Genomic DNA, 19,682 nt, shown 5'->3' with positions numbered 1-19,682 from the left:
GCTACTATCAAAGGGCAGTTAAAATGTATGTTATACAATATTTTCAAACACACAATAAACAGATACAAAGATAAACACCCCTGTGCTTTCCAGTCAGCTTTACCAAACCCTAATATTTTGCTATGTTTGTTTTAAATCTTTTGTTTTGCAGAAGTAAAATATTATAGAATGCAGCTAAATTCCACTGTTTACCTCTTTCCATCCCATCCCATCCCATCTCTCTTCCTCCATCCCCAGATATTACCACAGTCCTGAATTACATGATTCTCACTTCCATGCACATTTTTTATGATTTGACTAACTATAGATGTATACATTTAAATACACTGTTATGAGGGTTTTTAAAACTCTGTTTAAATGGTATAATATGTGTAGTACTCTGCAATTTATTTATTCTTACCACATTATATTTATTTATTTAGGTATATCCTTTTTGACACTTATAACTCCCTTATTTCATGAGCCAAATGGTCATTTTCACTCTTTGAAAAAAAATACATATGTATGTGTATGTGTGTGTGTGTGTATATATATATATATATATATATATATATATAGTGAAGAGGAATAGACTAGCAGAGAATAGAATATAGATGGATATATAGATAATGGATGTTTAAGCTGTTTCTAATTATTTGGTATTATAAATTCAACCAGGTTCTGTTGGAAGCAGTGGGGTGGGGGTGAAGGGTGGGAGGTGGCCTAAATATTGTACACACATGTAAGTAAATGTAAAAACAAGAAAACAAAATTTAAAAATAAACAAATAAATAAATTCTACCAGCAATGGGTGAGAATTTTAATTGTTCCACATGTTTGCCAGTTCATGAATTTTTCACTTTTTTTTTATTGTTGTGCTGGGTGGGGGTACACTGTGCCATTTACAAAAGTCTTATAATGTATCAACCATATCATATTTGGATTCACCCCTCTCCCCACTCTTCTTTATTCTCCTCCCCCATTCCTGGAACACTGTCAGCAGATATCATTTTTGCATTAACATACATAGGTACACATTTTTTGCACCATATTCACCCTCCTATCCCCTTTCCCTGCCATTCCCCCCTCCCATGGCACTAACAACACCAGCCCCCTTCCACAATATCTATTCTGCCCTCCTATTCTCTGATTTTGTAAAGGAAAAAAGAAAAAAAATGACATGTTTGCTTGTTTGAGATAAAGGTAGCTAGCTACACAGGGAGTTTCCTTGTGGTATTTCCATGTACTTGTGTATTATAACCCAAATTGGTTCATTGCCTCTATTTTTCTTCATTCTATGTTAGTCCCGTTCTGCCATCCAAGTTCTAACCAGGCCAGACCCTGCTTAGCTTACAGGATCAGGTGAGATTAGGTGCATTCACGGTGGTATGGCCTTAGACCTTATTCCTTCTCTTATGGTGGTTTTAGCAGGTTTAATAATTCTATATTCATTCTTGCATAAAGGGTATATCACCCATATTCATTTAAAAAACACCCCCTACCTAATGGCTCTGACTTAATATCTGGTTGTTATTTGGTACCATTTCCCAATACTAGTGAGACCAGCAATCAATTTCATATGCCAGGGCTCTCCAGGTTTCTCTGCGAATCTCTGGTTCACATCATTCACCCACTGTTCTCCAACTGTTTTTATGTATTCCAGGCCTAACCACTGTTTCATTATATGCTTTCCTAATGTCCACCACTCCTAGGAATGACTCTTTACCTTGATTCTGATGTCTTTTAGTCTATGAAAGTTTTTCACTTTAATGAAAACAGATTCACCAAAATATTCCTTTTTGCTGATGTTTTTGTGTCTTATTAAATCTTCTCCACTTCAAATTTAAATTTCTATCAAAAGTAGTAGTGTTTTTCTTCTTTTTACATATCTGTCTTTGACTCACCTGGAGTTCGTTTTTGTGATTGGGTTGAGGCAGGAATCAAATTTTTTTCCCAATGAAGTGACTTATTCACCCCAGCATTATGTAGGAAACCATCCATCCTTCCCCCATTTGCAGTGTCAACTCTGTCACATATGCCCGATCTGTTCCTGAACTTTCTCTTTTGCTATTCATTTTTTTAGCCAGAACCAATATCACTATCTTAATTAGCTCAGCTTTTTACTATGCTATAAATATTTGGTAGAACAAATTCCCTGATATTTCCATTATACACCTTCAAATCTGTACAGGCTATTCTTAGTCCTCCTACATGAATTTTAAGTTCATCTGCTTAACTTCCATAACAACGCCTACAGGAATTTTGATTGAAATTGCATAGAATTTAGCCCAGCGTGTGGCTCATGCTTATAATTCTAGCTTCTTGGGAGGCTGAAATCAGGAGGCCAGCCCAAGCAAATAGTTCACAAGACCACCATCTTCAAAATAACCAGAACAAAACCAACTGGAGTGTAGCTCAAGTAGTAAAGCACCTATTTTGCAAGTGTGAAGCCCTGAGTTCAAACCCTAGTCCCACCAAACAGAAAAAGAAATGGATAAATTGTAGAGAAAAAGTATATCTTTATACTAAGGCTTTCAATCTACGCATTTGTATTGTTTACCTTTTAATCAAGTCTTCGTTGACGTTGTGGCCAGGTCTGCTATTTGCCATCCCTACACAATTCTTTGCTTTCTTCCTTGATTAAAAAAAAAAAGTGCAAATTTTTTTAGAGATGGTAGTGTGCCAGCTTCAGGTGATAAAATCACAGCAAGCATTCAGTAAACAGCTGTTACTTAACTATCGTCATCCCACTGTCTGCCATTTGTTAACCAAAGCAAAATAAAGATAGATGCAGTGATTTGCGGACCATGGACCAGATCTGATCTATTTCTTGTTTTGTAAAACAAGTTCTGTTGGAGTAGAGCCATGCTCCAATACGAGTTGGTGCAAAGTTGAGTGGTTGTAACAGAGACTGACTATAAATGGTCACCAAAGCCTACCTGGCCCTTTCACAGAAAAACATTTGCCAACCCCTGGCTTAGACAGTGTACTCTGACAGATATGGGTTGGCTGTTTCAATTCCTCTTTGCCAGAAGCTCACTGTTTCATTCTTTGTTGCAGCTAAAAGCTTCCATGGAGCCTAGTGTTGGCTGAGCACTTATGGAAAGACTTTTAAATTTCCAATAAAGGCAACAGCTATGAAAGAAAATCTTGCAGTCACCAACTTTGTCACATTTTCCTGCCTCAACTATAGAGTTGATACCTGGAGTCTGAAAGCTACTTTGCGATTATGGGGTAACTGTTATGGGGGAAAGACTGGAGACCAAGCAAAGAGCTGAAGTGACAGACAGAGCCAGCTATAGCATTTGGAAGGCTCAAAAAAAAAAAAACTGAGAATGTAGGGCCATTGTTAAAAAGCAGGAAAAAAGGGTCATTAAAGACAGTAAAACATGCAGCTTTTTCCATGAACCATTTCTTGACATGTCATAACATATTTTATTCTCAAATTATTAACATAAATTTTATCATTTTCTTTGCCAGTTCTAAATGTGATATAAGAGCATTTGATTCATATAATTTAACCCAAGTTACATTATTTGTATTTCATAGCTCATACACACATGCATCTGTATTTCATTCTTACCATAATAGTGGAAACACTGTACGACACTAACTGAATCCATATTTTGATTGGCACACACTCTATACCTTCAACTTACTGAAGGGTAAGGGGGGAGTGAAAAGAAAAGGTACAATAGGGGCCTCTCTTTCCCTTTCTTCTATGTCATCATTTGTAGTTTAAGCAAAATGACTTCCCTGTTAGAGAGAATTGACATAAGTAAGAAAGGTTCTGATGGGATTCTGTTTGTTTGTTTGTTAGAATGGCATTCCGTCTTTCTGTGTTTAGAGCAAGTCCTGGCTCAAATGGGAAGTGTAGCCTCTCGGGGCTTTTATCTCTCACTCTTAGAGATGCAACAGATTTAACTTGTGCTCACTTTGAGTCTCACCACACTCATGCACTCTGGGTCCACTGGATTTCAGTGCTCATGAAACTTGACAAAGACTATATGCACACAGGGTATTGGACACCTGCATGGTACATGTCTCCCCTGCTCACATGTGTGTCTGTCATACCCTTAGACTTCATATACTAAACATAAGTTTAAAGATAAAATTATGAAGATTTTCAAAAGAGCAACAGCTGAGCCTTAAACCAAGCATGGGCCCATCTGAGATGGGCCCTGTGTGAGTTAACGGATCACATGTCCATGAACCAGCCTTGAGGGCAGAGAGAAAAAAGCTCAAAGCCTAGGACATTGCTGACATTGTTGAGCTACCAAGACAAACTACCTTCAGACATCTTCTTAACTAAATAAATGTCCTTATGAGTTACGTCCCATCTTCTTTTTCTAACAGCTGAGGCTATTCCATGTCTTTTGTTAGATTTATTCCTTGGAGCATCAGAGTTCATATTGCTATTGTAAAATACAACCTCTCAAATTATATTCTTTCTAATAATTTGTAGCTGAGGCATATGAATGCAATATATTTTTGTATAGTTGTATTTTATTCATAATTATTGAATTCTTTAATTGGTCCTAATAAATCTCTTAGATTTTCTTAGATTATCCTGGTTTTTATTCACAAATTATAAATATAATACATAAATATTGGAAGTGTTGCTCATTTTTTTTCACTCTTTATGACATTTTTTATGGTCCTGCTGCAACTAACTCGTACCTCCCATACAATGATGAGTGAGCATTCAGCTCTCCTTCCTGACTTCAAAAGGAATTAAGCACGCGATTTGCTGAGCATTTTTATGAATTCTTCTTACCAAGTAAAAGACGTTTACTGGTATTTCTACTTTGCTGTGAGTTTTTGTAATGAGAGAATGCAGAGTTTTATCAGATGATTTTTTTCTGCCTCTATTGAGATAATCAAATGTTTTGTGTCATTTACTACATATTGAGAGAATAATATCATGAGATTTTTTAATTGTAAGCTTCTTCATTTTTGGAGCTAAACCCCACTTGATCGTGGTGCATTATAATATTATATACACATTCTCACCTACATACTCATACACAAACACACACACATATATGAATCTAGTAAGAACAACTATTTCATAAATATTTTTAGATCAGAATCTTCCCTTCCTATACTATTCTTTGGTTTTGTTTCCAGGTTGCATTAGCCTCATAAGAGGAGGTTAATTTATTTAACAAATATTTATTAGAACATGTTGCAAAATACAGGATTATTTATTCCTTAAATGCTTGGGAGAATGTGTCTATGAACCAGATGTGAGTCTTTTCTTTATTTGCTTTTTTGCTACTATTGCTATTATTTATTTTCTTTTTTCATTTTTATTACTGTATATTAATTATACAAAATAACGAATTTCAGTATGACTTTTTATATGTGTATATACTCTGACTATCTTCACCCTTACCATGTTTGATGCTGTTACATTTTTAGTACTGGTACAATATCTTTACTGGGTTATTTCTTCTGGATTTAACATTAGCAAGCTACAGTTTTTTTCCTAGAAATTTTCAACTTCACTTAAGTTTTTCAATTATTATATCTCATACCATTTTTTTCTTGGCCATATTACAGCAAAATCACCAATTACATTATTTATTCATTTTTATTATTTTTAAATTAACAAATAAAAGCTATATATATTTATGCTGCACAATGTGAATGTGTCATTTTGCTATATTTAGAAATACATGAATAAAATTCTTTATAGTTCCATCATAACAACAATTATATTTCTTACACTTACAAGTTTATAAGTCTGAATTTCCACCAGATTATAAACTTCTTTAGGCCACATACTAAGTCTATTCTTCCATATGTGCCTATTGCCTAGAACATGGTAACACTCATGAACAATTTGCTGACTGAAAAAAATGAATGAATGAACAAACAAACAAATGAATGAATGTCTACTTAAAGAAAACTAGGTGGAGCTTTTCTTTTCATTCCCATCTTATAAGATATCTTCATATACTTTTAACTTTTATTATTTATGACCTTTTATTGAAATGCAGGAATTAAATTATCTAATTTGAGAAGAAGGTTTAGGAAGATTTTACTACATTTAAAAAATACTTCAACTCATTTTAAGCAATTATCTCATTACTTACATAATATTTTATATTTTAATGATAATATCACAAAGCCAAACTTTGTTGCAACAAATTCAGAAAGTTTTCTTTCTTTCATGAAAATTAAACCTTTCTAACCAAGTAGCAGTTGCTAAGGGATCTGGAATGGAGATTAGCATAGATTTGGGTAGCACAAATGATCCTTTGTGCATGGTAAACAGTCTACTTTTCATTTAAAAAATTAATATCTTTGTCTGTGATGCTCACTAAAACTAGTTTCAAAATAAGCTAAATATAATCCTCCTCTCTTTAATTTCCATGAAGCCAGCACCACTTGATCTGATTATGTAATGTCAAAAACCTCAAGGTTTATTGGTTGAGTGCACAGTACCTAGTGCTAACAGAAGCCTTCAGCAACTGATAAACCTTCTATCTCTTTACAAAACTTTTTGTAAGAAAATAAATCTGAGCAATTTTCAAAATCCTGAGGCAACAAAATTAAAATGTTTCCACATTAAGATTCCTTGGACTGCCTGATGCTGAGTGTATTTTCTCTGAATTTTGCCATTATACTTCATAGGACTCCATGCTTCTCACCAAACTCCTTCACTTTGGATCCTGATCATCCTTCAGAGGAAAAGTTTTACAATATCCTCACAGTCACTGGCTAAAATCTATTGGTCCAGGGCCCAGGCAGATGTACCAGTCCGGCCCAGCTGCCTCAGTTCCTGGTCTAGGAGTAGACCATGGTGTATAACCATGAGCCCTCTCTGGGACCACTTTGGTAGGACTCAGTACATGTTGAGGGGGTTTCCAGGCTCATCACAGATCTCCAAATAACTCCCTGACCAATAAGCTTTTCTCTTTCAAAATATTCCTGAAAAACTGTTTTAGAATAGACATGAACCATGAAACTTCAGAGTGCCCACCAAGCAATAATAGATCTGATCCAAGCTCTAGTTTTAGAACTAAGAACACTACTCAAAAAACACTACTCAAAAATGAGTTATTCAAGCTGGGTGCCAGTGGCTCACACTTATAATCCTAGCTTTTCATGAAGCAGAGATCAGAAGGATTGTGCTCAAAACCAGCCTGGGCAAAGAGCTCATAAAACCTTATCTCAAAAACACCTAACACAAAAAAAAGGCTGGTAGAGTGGCTCAAGTGGTAGAGTATCTGTCTAGCAAGTGAGAAGCCTTGAGTTCAAAGCTTCTCCTGTACCCCAGTACCACCAAAAAAAAGAAAAAAGGTTATTCATCAGACAGTGCTAATGTTTTACTTGCAAATAAGTGTGAGAAAGGTAACCTTAGATATTAAAACACTGCATCTTTGTAAACCTTGCGATTAATTAATTCAGCAATATTTTTGGATCATTTACTATATAATTGGCATTTTACTTGCTCTTTGGAAGAATAAAAGACTCACGTCTCTGTGGAGTTTATGACCCATCAAGAATAGTATAGTATGTCCTATAATTATATTTAAAAATATAACATGGGATTGCGGATATACCTCAGAGGTAGAATATATACCTAGCATGTACAAGCCCCTGGGTGTGGTCCCCAGAACCACAAAACTTGATTCATTAATTAAATAAATGTAAAAATAAAACTGAAAATTTAAAAATAAAATAAAATCTGAATTGCCTTGAATTCTACCACTTAGCCTTGTATCAGAAAAGCAATTGTATGCATATGCCTCTACATCCTTCACAGCTCCTAGACTTCAACCACCTTCTAAGTAAGAAAAGATTTAGATTTCTCTTCAAGTAAAGCACAAGCAATTGAAGCACAATGAATCATGTTATCACTGGAGACCACCCCTATATAAGATTAGGAGTAAGGAGAAGGCCAGTGCATCTCAAACTTGACTGTGTTGTTGGCCTGGCTACATAATTTGTGGGACCAGCACAAAATAAAATATGGAGCCCCATGAGCAAGCAAAGAGAAAATGGGTACTAAAGCCTCTTTTTCCTTGCACTCACATTCGCTCTTGACTAGCAATGGTGCTTTTATTTGCTCTGTAATAATGTTCTAAGTAAAGAAAAATTAAAATTTCAAATGGTTGCCATGAATTATATCATTTTCTTTATATTGTACAATGCCAGTTATTAAAAGCAAATAAAACAGTATTGAACTCATGTGCAGAATCACCAAAATTACCCAATTTGCATTTATAACTGGTGCATGAATATGTATTTTGTTCTTACTAGAAGGGTATAAATGCTGCACAAAACTAAATTAGTTGTCTTTATTTCACATTTGGATTCACACATATTCTACACACACTATCTTCAGTTTATGGATAACTATGGAAGGTCTAAGGGAAAAAGAGACCATGAATTGCTCTATCATCTCCCTTCCTTCTATACAAGGAAAATTCTCCTTGTAAATGACATGGCAAATACAGGGAAGTGACATAAATGAGAAAGGATTTTATAGGACTCCTTGGTCATTTGCAGCTCTTAAAACACTATTGCCATCTTTCTTTCTTTGCATCAAGTTCTGGTTTGAATGAGAAGTGTAGCCTGTCAGGCTACACTGTTGTAAAACACCTAGCTTGAATGCACTTTGAGCATTATGGATCTGCCAGAACTCAATACATAGAACATCAGGAAGGCTGTATGGGAATGGTGCAGAAAGGGAGAGTGGACATACATATTGCACACATTTCTGCTCAGTTGTTCATTGGAAAAAGCCAAAGTTTTAAAGATAAAATTATTATGATTTCAATACAGTGACTGCAGAGACTTGCTAAGCATGGATTCTGTTTGACAACCAGTTCATGAAGTCACTCATGTGACTCACCTGAGGGGCTTTAAAAAGTAGAGATGCCTAAGATTTGCCTTCGGGAGTTGTGATTTAATTGCAGCATTGACTTCAACATCAGAAATTTTACTAGTCTTCAAAAGATTCAATGTGCAAGTAAGGTTGAGAACCACTGGAGTTAGAAGGTTCTGGCATTATTTTTCAAAGTGAATTAAAGAGCTCAGTAATAATCAAAGAAGTACACATTGGGACCACATGTTGCTACTTTTCACTGGAATCTTAGGTTTCTTTTTTCATTAAAACCTTCCAATGTCCATCAGGACGTTGAGAATGGGCCTTTTCACAAGTTTTGCTATAATGAAAACTGATCTTGTAACAGGGTTAAGAGGGCATATTATTCACTAAACTTCTAATAATATTCTAACATGAATATGAATAAAATTATTCATATTATTTATTAAACTTCTAATTATAATTACAGCAACATTTTTTGAGAAGGAGGAGAGGTGAAAAAGAACAGGAAGGACAGGAGAAAGAAGAAGAAGGGAAGAAGTAGGGAAGAGGAAGCGAATGGAGGGGAGGACTAAAATGCCCCAAATAAGAAAATGGTTAAATGAATTATTGTAATGAATAAGCAATGCAGCCTTTAAAATGTGGGCCTAGCCAGGTGCCGGTGGCTCACACCTACAATCCTAACTATCCAGGAGGCAGAGATCAGGAGGATCAGGGTTCGAAGTCAGCCCAGGCAAATAGTTCATGAGACCCTATCCTGAAAAAACCCATCACAAAAATAGAGCTGGTGGAGTGGCTCCAAGTGAAGACGCTGAATTTAAACCCCAGTACTCCTCCCCCCCAAAAAAGTGGGCCTAGATGTGCTGGCTTAGAAAAAATATCTGTGATGTATTGTCAATGAAAAAATACATAACTTATTTTATTCTTATGAAATATAAATCAATAAATAATCCAAATCTGTCTGTGTATATATATATAGGCTAAACAGAAAAATCTGAAAAAAAAAAAACTCAACTAAAAAGACAACCATTGTTAGCTCTGTGAAGTAGAATTTGTATAACTTTTACTTTTTGCTTTATACAAATGCATTTCTACTTAATTCAACTTTGTTACAATTATGTAAAATCAAAAAAACATGAATGGGAATGCATGAGTGAAAGTTGTTAGATTTGGATTCTAAAAACATTTGTATTCACACGTTCACTTTCCACAGATTATGAAAAACATACACTTGAGTTTCTCCACTAGAAAAATTGGAATGGTGGTTACATATCTTTTTTCTCAGATATAAGTGAAAGTATTATATATTGTCCACAGGCTAAATTATGAATTCAGGCTAGTATCATTACAAATATTCCATGTACATCTTAATTCTAGAATATTATAATTACATGTAAAATATTATAAAACATAACTAAAACTAATATGGGGTTTCCTGTTCTGTTCTCTAGCAAAAATCAAAGCTATACCCTTTCAGCAAAGGCCACCATCAAAGAACATATGGTTTACAATGCAAAAAAGCAGGCAGTGAGTCTTTCAGGATATTTAACATGGAACAGTTTCACTCAAGTTCTTGCTATTGTTCTCAAAGATGTCCTTATTCTTTCAGAAAAAGATAAATGGTTGCAATTGTCCCTATTAGGATGGAGAATAATCAAAAGGAAAGCACTTCCTCCCTAATTCCCATCTCCATAGAAACTGCTCAACCCCCCAAGCCTCTTGTCCACACGCATCAGTCAACAGAGTTTTCTGATACTGGGCAGTCTGAGCCAGAGGCCTGTCTTCTCTCACACTGTGATACCTTGAAGGGTGAGCTGAAAGAACAAAAAGACTTGTGCCCAATTTTTAAAGACCGCACTGCATCAATTTAAATCCTTCTGTATTTTCTTTTTCATGTTTCTAAGAAACTCTGCTTAACATGAGTTAAAAAGGCTCATGTGAAATGTGCCTGTTATCAGAGGGCCCTTGATCCTGAATACCTTCAATGTCCCTTTCTGTTATTTACACTCAAATGGTGCATGATAAGAACTTCCTCCCTTCCCTAGCTTTTATTTTATATGCAAATCCTCAGAAAAGTGAGACCAGGGGTGGGAATACTTACCTGCTGTGTGAATAAGTCACTTTAATGTAGAAGTGTTAGATGCTGGATTATTCACTCCCCATGTCCCTTTGTTCCCATCCAGATCACAAGTTAGGGGATGTTAGGGTAAGTAGCCTAAGTCTGATTGAAAATAATTTAACTCAGTATCTAATTGGATTTAATAATTATACCACAGGCTAAAATTCATTGAAACCCATTGACCTGAAAAAGAATTATCAAACTAGAAATCTAGGGTTAGTTGAACTGATAGAACTTTAAAGCTAGAATTTTAGAGATGATCTAAATCAGGAATCTAATCATAGTTTTTTGGTGAAATAAATTGGAGAATTTTAAAAATAGATGCCCTCCCCCGCATCCCATAGCTGATGATTCAGAACCCACATGAATGAAACCCCCAAGAGTTTGTATTTCTTTGATATGCTAAATCATTCTATTACCAACTAAATTTGGAAACTACTTTTCTAGTATTGCCTGTCATCTTCTCCACTGTCTATTTTACAGGTAATACAACTGCTTTGTGGATGTCTGACTCAGAGATCACAGAGCCTTCAAAGGTCAAAGGCAGCTGGGCACCAGTGGCTCATGCCTATAGTCCTAGCTACTCAGGAGGCAGAGATCAGGAGGATCACAGGATGAAGCCAGTCCAGGCAAATAGTTCGTGAGACCCTTTCACAAAAATACTCATCACAAAAATAGGGCTAGTGGAGTGACTTAAGGTGAAGACCCTGAGTTCAAGCCCAGTACTGGGGGAAAAAAAAAAAAGTCAAAGGCAGATGATCAACAAGAGAGCTGTGCCAGGATAAAATAAGAGAGCTTGGTCAGAACAGAGGCCACCAGCACAGCATATGGTCATTTAACAGAAAGGAACCGTATTGCTCAGCTTTGTCCCATGTTTTTTCCAATTTTCTAAATACTACAGGAAAACCAAAACATACAATTGGAGTAAAACGGAACCATTTCTGGCCAGCTTTTCATTCCCTCAAGAAAATGACTTATCTAAGATCATGCCAACAGCATATGGCACCATTAGAAAACAATTAAGGTTGTTTGGGTCTCAAACAACCCTCTATTGGATAGAGGGTCTATCCGATGCTCCCATTTCTTCAAGCAACTTGTAGAAGGCAGGGTGAGGATGCCCTACACCTTCCCTCCCAACTCTGGATCTGTGATTTTATGCTGGTCAACATCTAAGTTTCGGGAAGATTTTGCATCCTTCTTTTACAAGATGTACTTGGCATTTAAAATGGCACAGTTTGGGTTGGAGTGTGGCTCAAGTGGTAGTGCACCTGCCTAGCAAGTGGAGGCCCTGAGTTCAAAGCCAGTGCCACCAAAAAAAATAATAATAAAATTATTTTACTGTTAAAGTAAAAACTAATGGCTTAATGAAAGCACAGGACTATTCCTTATAACTATGTCCACTAGTTCAGCTCAACAATCGAGGCAAATGCTTGGGGAGTGGGGTGTATGTGTGTGTGTGTGTGTTTTATACCTATCTTTGAACAACAGTGCATTTTTAAAGTATTTATTAGCAACCTTAAAATTGGGCTTCAGGGAATGTTACTCCCAACTGTAAGAGAAACGTGAGGCACACATGCCGGGCAGGTTAGGCACAGGGCCATTTCCTACCTCTGGTATATGACCTTGTACTACTGGCTCTTCCCCAGCAGTTCCAGCAGCACCATTTCCTCCCATGGCTCCCATTTCCTGAGTGACAGGAAACCCAGAGGGAGCAGTCCATGACTGAGAAATGCCTGAGTAGCAAGGTACTAAAAAGGCTCAGAAGATAGCATGATCCTCAACAGGCATGAAATTCCACACCCCACTTTCTCACATCCCTGAAATTCAATCCCTTAGAAATGCATTTTCCTTAACTTGGCGGCTTTTCATGAAACCCTCTGGGAGGGGAGCACCCTAGGGTGGATTTCTTTAAGAGTTTGCTTTATTGGAAAGCAGCTGAAAATCCACATGTTTTTCTGAAGAAAATGCAGAGGAAAAGGATCCTAGGGACCTGGGTCACTTTAAAGTTTCACAGGCCAGCTAAGACTTGGGAAGAGTAGGGGAACCAAACAACAAAGATATAGTAAAAGACAGATACATCAATAAATACTCTAACAACAACAACAAAAAAGATATTTTGAACTGTTAGTTGTGAAGGACAAGATAAGAAAGGAAACTAGAAATACTCTCAAAGCAAATTTATCTTTCCCCCAAACCTTTACTTGAGGATGTCTTGTGGAAGTGTCAAAAATTCAGGCTTGGACACGGTAGTCCATCATATTGGAGAAGTGTCAGACCCCTAAATTCTTGATCTTTTCATATCATACCATTTTCCTCACCACTAATCTTTTTTTGTCACAAGTTACTAATTACTTTTTAGTCATTTATGTTGAAATTTTATGACAGCTAACCAAGGTTTGTTTTCAAGCCACTATTAAGATCAGTTATGGTTTTTCCAATAAGACCTAAACCAAGAAAAAACTTTAAATTGATTTCCCAGGCACACTTAACTCATTCTTTAATTAATTAATGGTTTTTTTCTCAGGAACATCTCCATATTATTAACATGTACTAGAAGAAAGAATAGGTTTGCCACTTTGTTCTTTCAATAGCAATAAATGTTGAAGTTACAGTTGTTCAAAGCAGCCAGTTTAGAGGGTTCCTCTTTGCGCACCATGCTAGCTCATCATGGATGAAATTTTGGAGCACTGTGTGTCCCAGTGCCTGTGACCTTTTCTTTTTTTTTTTTTTCAATTGAAACAACTGCGGGTTTTTCTGTTACAGTAAAAATGAATTTAACAATAATAATAACTTTCATGCTTTCCTTCTTTCTCTCTCTCTTTTTTTTTTGTCTAAAAATAATTTATTATAGGGCTAAGGGTATACCTCAGTGACAGAGCATGTGCTTAGCATTCACCAAGCCCTGAGCTAAATCCCAGCACTGGGAAAACAAAATAAATAATTTACTAAAAACCAAAGACATCCCACGCGTTGTTCTTAGCATCTTGGGATGTAAAGATGAATAAAATTCTATTCTTGTTCTTAAAAAAATATACATGGTAATAAAAATCTCAAGGCCACTTGTTCATTTTGGAATGAAGGCATCAACAAATTGTTCTTTCAGAGGAGATAAGCTCACTGCACATGGAAATAGTCAAGAAAACGGCAGAGAATACATAACAGTCAGGACAAAACATGAGAGGGGTGTGTGGAGCAAAAAAGGGAGTCTCAGGTATAGTGAGTGGTAAAAAGCAAGCTTACCATGTACAAGTCCCAGGGTTTAAGCCCCAGCACAAGAAGGAAAAGGAAGGAAAGAAGGAAAGCAGTAGGAATAGGTTTTGTAAGACAAAGAAGTGTGGTCAGGAAATGTGTGTTGCTCCATGTGACCTGGAGAAAGTAGCAGAAATTGAGATACCAATTTTAGCCTAAGAGACTGGGCCTCACAGATTAGTATGCCATGCTAATGATTTTAGATTTAATTTTAAAGAAAATTGAGTCTTTGACAAATGTTAAGGATGACAAAAGTTGTATTCGATAACATTCTTCCTAAAAAGGGGGGTGGGGGAAAAGTGAGAAGAGATAGCCTGAAGGCCATATTTTCACATCCATATATTTTAATGCACTAGAGAACTCTGAGGAAGGCAAGATTCCTTGTCTACTCAGTGCAAATATGGATGGGGAAAAGTAAAATTATTTGCCCAAACCCAACTGGTAAATGAGGACTCAAAGCAGCGTCTCTGATTCTCAAGCTTCAATCAAATTGTAGCATCAATTCAAAATGGATTAAAAGTCTTCATGTAAGATCTGAAACAGTGAAATTACTCCAAGAAGAAATAGGGAACACAATGGACCACATAAGCATAGGTAATAACTTTATGAGCAGAACTCCAATAGCTCAGCAATTCAAAGATAGTATTGATAAATGGGACTGCATGATACTAAAAACTTCTGCTCAGCAAAGGACAGTCACCATAAGGCAGGTTAGAGTTAGGGAAAGTTCAGAACTCATAGAAAATATATTCTTCACATTGTATTTCAAAATGAACATTCCTTTCTTTCTCTGAGACTTTTATTCAATTATAGGCGTGTATATAGGTGGCCCACCCCTGGCTCAGTGATGGCTCAGACCGCCCTCACCTGGCCCAGGGACCACCCATGCCCCTCCCCACTCATTGATTATCAGTTGGGAATCACCAGGTTCTGCCCTTCCCTGAGGTCAGCATAAGTTTTAAAAGCACCTGGAGAAGAGAAGAACATTCTATCTGCTTCCAGCTTCCACCTGGGTCTACCATGCTCCCTTTTGTAATTTCCCTTCCCTAACTTTTAATAAACTTCATTTACACCCACATGTCCTGCTATGGATTCTTCCACACGGACACAAAGAACTTGGAATTCTTCTGATCAGAGACTGCATTGCATTAACAACCAGACTGAAGAGACAGCCTGCAGAACAGGAGAAAATCTTTGCCAGCTGTACGTCTGACAAGGGATTAACAACCAGAATGCACAGGAAGCTGAAAAAACTAACTTCTCAAAGAACCAACAATCCACTGAATAAATTCACAAATGAACTGAACAGACAATTCTCAAAAGAGGAAGCACAAATGGCCAATAAACATATGAAGAAATGCTCAACATCCATGGCCATAAAGGAAATGCAAATCAAAACTACACTGAGATTCCATCTCACCCCAGTCAGAATGGCTGTCATCAATGACACAAACAATGACAATGTTGGCAAGGATGTGGGGAAAAAGAACACTCATACCCTATTGATGGGAATGTAAGTTAGTACAACCGCTATGGAAAGCAATATGGAGGTCCTTCAAAAAACTAACAACAGAACTGTTAACAGCAAACAGCATTTTCAGAAGACCTTGGTCCTTGCAGTCTGGCATGGAAGAATCTAAGCCATGGAAAGGAAAAGGAAAGGAAATATAAAGGGAGCATAATGGGCACAGGTGAAGCCTGCCACAGAGAGAGCATGTTTTTCTTTTTTTAGGTGCTTTTAAAACCTACACTAACCCATGGGGAAGGCAGACCCAGGAGATTCCCACCCAATAATGAGCGAGTGGGGAGCGGCATGGGCGATTCCCAGTCAGGTGAGGGTGGTCTGGGCCATCCCTGGGCAACCTACATGAGCCCCTAACTTTCCAACTTTTAGCCTGCCTCAGAACTGCCATAGGATCCAGTGAAACCACTCCTGGACATATATCTAAAAAAATGTACTCCAGGATATGATAGAGTCACCTGCATACCTATGTTTTTTGCAGCACTGTTCACAAAAGCCAAGCTTGGGAAGCAGCCCAGATGTCCCACACCTGACGAATGGATTAAGAAAATGTATGTATACGCAATGAACTTTTATTCAGCCATAAAGAAGAATGAAATTATGTTGTTTGTAAGTCAATGGATGAAACTGTAGAACATCATGTTAGCAAAGAAACTAAGCTCAAAAAATCAATGGTCTCATGTTTTCTCTCATATGAGGAAGCTAGACCTGTAAGTTAAATGTACACATAGAAACATATATAATCATATATATGTGTATGTGTATATAGAGAGACAGAGAGAACAAAATTGTATTAGTGAGTCTGTCCGAGGGAGTTTCAGGAGGTGGGAGAGAGAAAGAAAATGTTAGAGAATGAAAAATATTGAAACAACCTGGCTATATATGACTATAATACAATGCACTATATTGTACATTATTGAATATTAGGGGAGCATGGTGATAGAATGAGTAAGTAACAGGAGGAGAGGTTAACTTGATAAAACCCGGATATATACAGACCTGAAGTACCAAGAGAAAACCCTTGGTGTAACTTTAAAAAAAAAAAAATGAAGGGCAGGAAAGAAAAATAAATCTTTTCGAGAAGTGGCTGTCAGTGGAAGGGAGTGGGCACAAGGAAAGGGAGAATGAGGGTGAATATAGTGATGTGTTTTATAACTATACATGAAAATAGAAGAGTGAAACCTGTTGAAATTGTTCTAAGAAAGGAGAAAGGGGGGAGAGGGAGAACGATGGAGGGGGTAAATTCAGCTAAGATCTATTTTAAACACAGGTAAATATCACAACGTATCCCCTGTATAACTATTATATGCTAATAAAATCATTTTTAAAAGATCTCAATCAAACCTGGGAAGTCTAAACCATTGTCTCCACTTTATAAAAAAGGCAACTGAGGCCTGTAAAGGAGAAGTAATGAGTAAGCACACAGAACACTTTCATTAGTCACAAAGCTGTGACTCCAAGCCAGCTCTGTCTGAGAGACCTGCTTTTAGTCACCATGGTGAGGTTCTTTCCAACATTTAAGAAAGCCAGCCACACACTCTTAGTCTGCCACACAAGAGGCCATCACACATGCTGGCGAAATGCTGAATGGATGTTGGAGTCACGTAGCAAATTAGCAGCAGAGTTGCACCTCGAAAGAAACCAGGTCCCCCACCAGAGTTCCTCCCACGACCACACTTGGCAACAATCTGCTTTGGACCTAATTAAGACAGACGAAGTTGTCAAACTTACAGCGAGAAAACTTGCAGAATGTCTGGCATTCTGTTGAAATTTCTGGCCTCTGAGTTCAATCTTTCCAAATCTCATCTCCTTTCCGGTACACTGCCAGCCCAGTGGGGTGGCTAGGGCAGGAGCTGACCCTTTAAATGGCCTAATAATCAGACCTAGACAAGTCCAACCATAGCCTCAGAAGGCTGATGAACTGAGAATAGGGCCTGTGACATGGAAAAAAAAAGAACCTTAAAACAATGAGCTCAGCAAAATAATAGACAAAACATTTGGCAAAGAGAGCTCTCATTTCATACCATACTTTAAATATTACCTAAAGTACAATTTCTTCTGGAAAAAAAGTCTAGAAAAATGTGATTACACCATAAAAAAAATGAAGCTATATAATGAGGAGACATTTGTCTTCTAGGAATTTAACTATGGGATAATTAAGTTCAATGGAGTGTATAATTACACAAAAAAAACCCGACCTCCCTAGAAGTTTCCTCTCTAAGACCTCAGGGGGAATGAGCCAGACCCTGGGTTTCTTCTTATTCGTGTTTTCTGTGTTAATCTTGTCCTGATTTGTAATAAAAGATTCCAGTACTAATCTTCAGGTTGGTTTTAGATCTTCTGGAATTCCCACATAAGGAAAAGTCAGTTCCATGGCCTAAGTAACCTTTCTAGTACCTTCCAGCAAGCAGAGGTGGCCAGGAGCAAAATGGTCATTTCCCATTATGGCCTATTTTTGACCTGGAGACTAGGATTCCCTGGAAAACAAAGGGCTTTCTCATTACAGGTGCTGAACTGATCAGAATGACCTTAAAAAAAAAAGTTCAGATAAATCTCTTTAAAATGTTCTTTAACTACAGAACTTATTTTTGGAAGGGCATCTTTTCTGATGATCTTGTTTCATTAACATTTAGTGGCTTACTAAAATATATAAGAAGATAAGAAGGGAATACGTTTTTTGGATTCCAGTTGGATTTTTTTCCCTTCTATAAACTATGTGGTCTGCATATATTTCTCCTCTCTCTTTCCCCTCAAACTCTTCCTGCTGCAGCTTCTTAAGTGCTAGGGTCACAGGTGTGTGCCACAATGCCTAGCTACTTCCATTTCTCCTCCCTCTTTCCCCTTCCCGCCAGGGAGTATGACCCCTTGGCATTCCTACCACATGCTTCAATATAATAATAACGTGCTTTCTGCCACCTATGTCTTCTGTGACCTAAGTCAAATCAGCACACCTTTCTGGACCTCAGTCTCTTTATGTGTAAAACAGAGACACCTACCTCATAGGGTTGATTTGATTTGCCTTTTTCTTCATATTGTTATCAAGGTTTGGGAAAGAGATCAGGATATTATGTCATAATTTTCCTGAATCTAGTGGCTCATGGCGGGTTTGTTACTTAGGCATTGACACTATTCCAGTTACTTCTGTCCCAGCTGCGTTTCCAACCCCATGAGGAAGTGAATGGCACTCATAATTAGGTGTCCCGTGAGCCTTTCTTGGTCATGTGATAGCAGGTTTAGAAAGAACAGACAGACTCACAGATGCTCCTCTACCTGACAGTTTCTTCCCCACTCTTTTGGGGATGGGGGTCTGAACAAAGAGAACTATGAATTACAACACTAGCTGCTCAAAAAGATGGAAAACTTGGATACTGTTTTTTTTCTAGCCATGTGTCATGTTTTGTCTTTCCCCAGGTGAAAAGACTGGTGATGAAGTAAAAGGTCTCTTGACAGTTACTGAATCTGTCTCCAGGATGCTGCTTTCTGGCACTGAGTCTCCACTGGGTCCCAAAAACCTTCCCACCAGAACCCTCCTGTCACTACACCATTTGCTTCTTGGGACCCTCACTTGGCCAACAGCCCTAACTTGGAGGTTCTAAATTCAGAGAAGCATGAGAAACTTGCGCTTTCTCTCGCTCCCTAAGGTAAAACTGTCATCGAGCAAAGACAGTCTCCAGACTTGCTGCTTGTTGGGTCCTAAACAAATTGAATTCTTTTTTTTTCTTGTAAGTCTTTCTTTTGCATAAACTTTAAGGCAAGAAATGTGAGTTCTGTGAAGTGTCTTCTCACATGGATGTTAAACCCAGTGGAAACAGACTGACCTGTGTCATCTGTGGATATGCTACTGCAATTAACATTCAAATTGTCTTTCTCCAGGAATCCTGTGGGGTTTGCAGATCAATTCAGTTGCAGAGTCAGGATCCTCACTGTGATCCTCTTGAAGGAAATAAAGAAGGCAGAGGGCTTTGGGTTTC

Source organism: Castor canadensis, chromosome 3, assembly GCF_047511655.1.
Source record: "Castor canadensis chromosome 3, mCasCan1.hap1v2, whole genome shotgun sequence".
Lineage (NCBI taxonomy): Eukaryota > Metazoa > Chordata > Mammalia > Rodentia > Castoridae > Castor > Castor canadensis.
Note: the sequence above shows the minus strand (reverse complement) of the source record.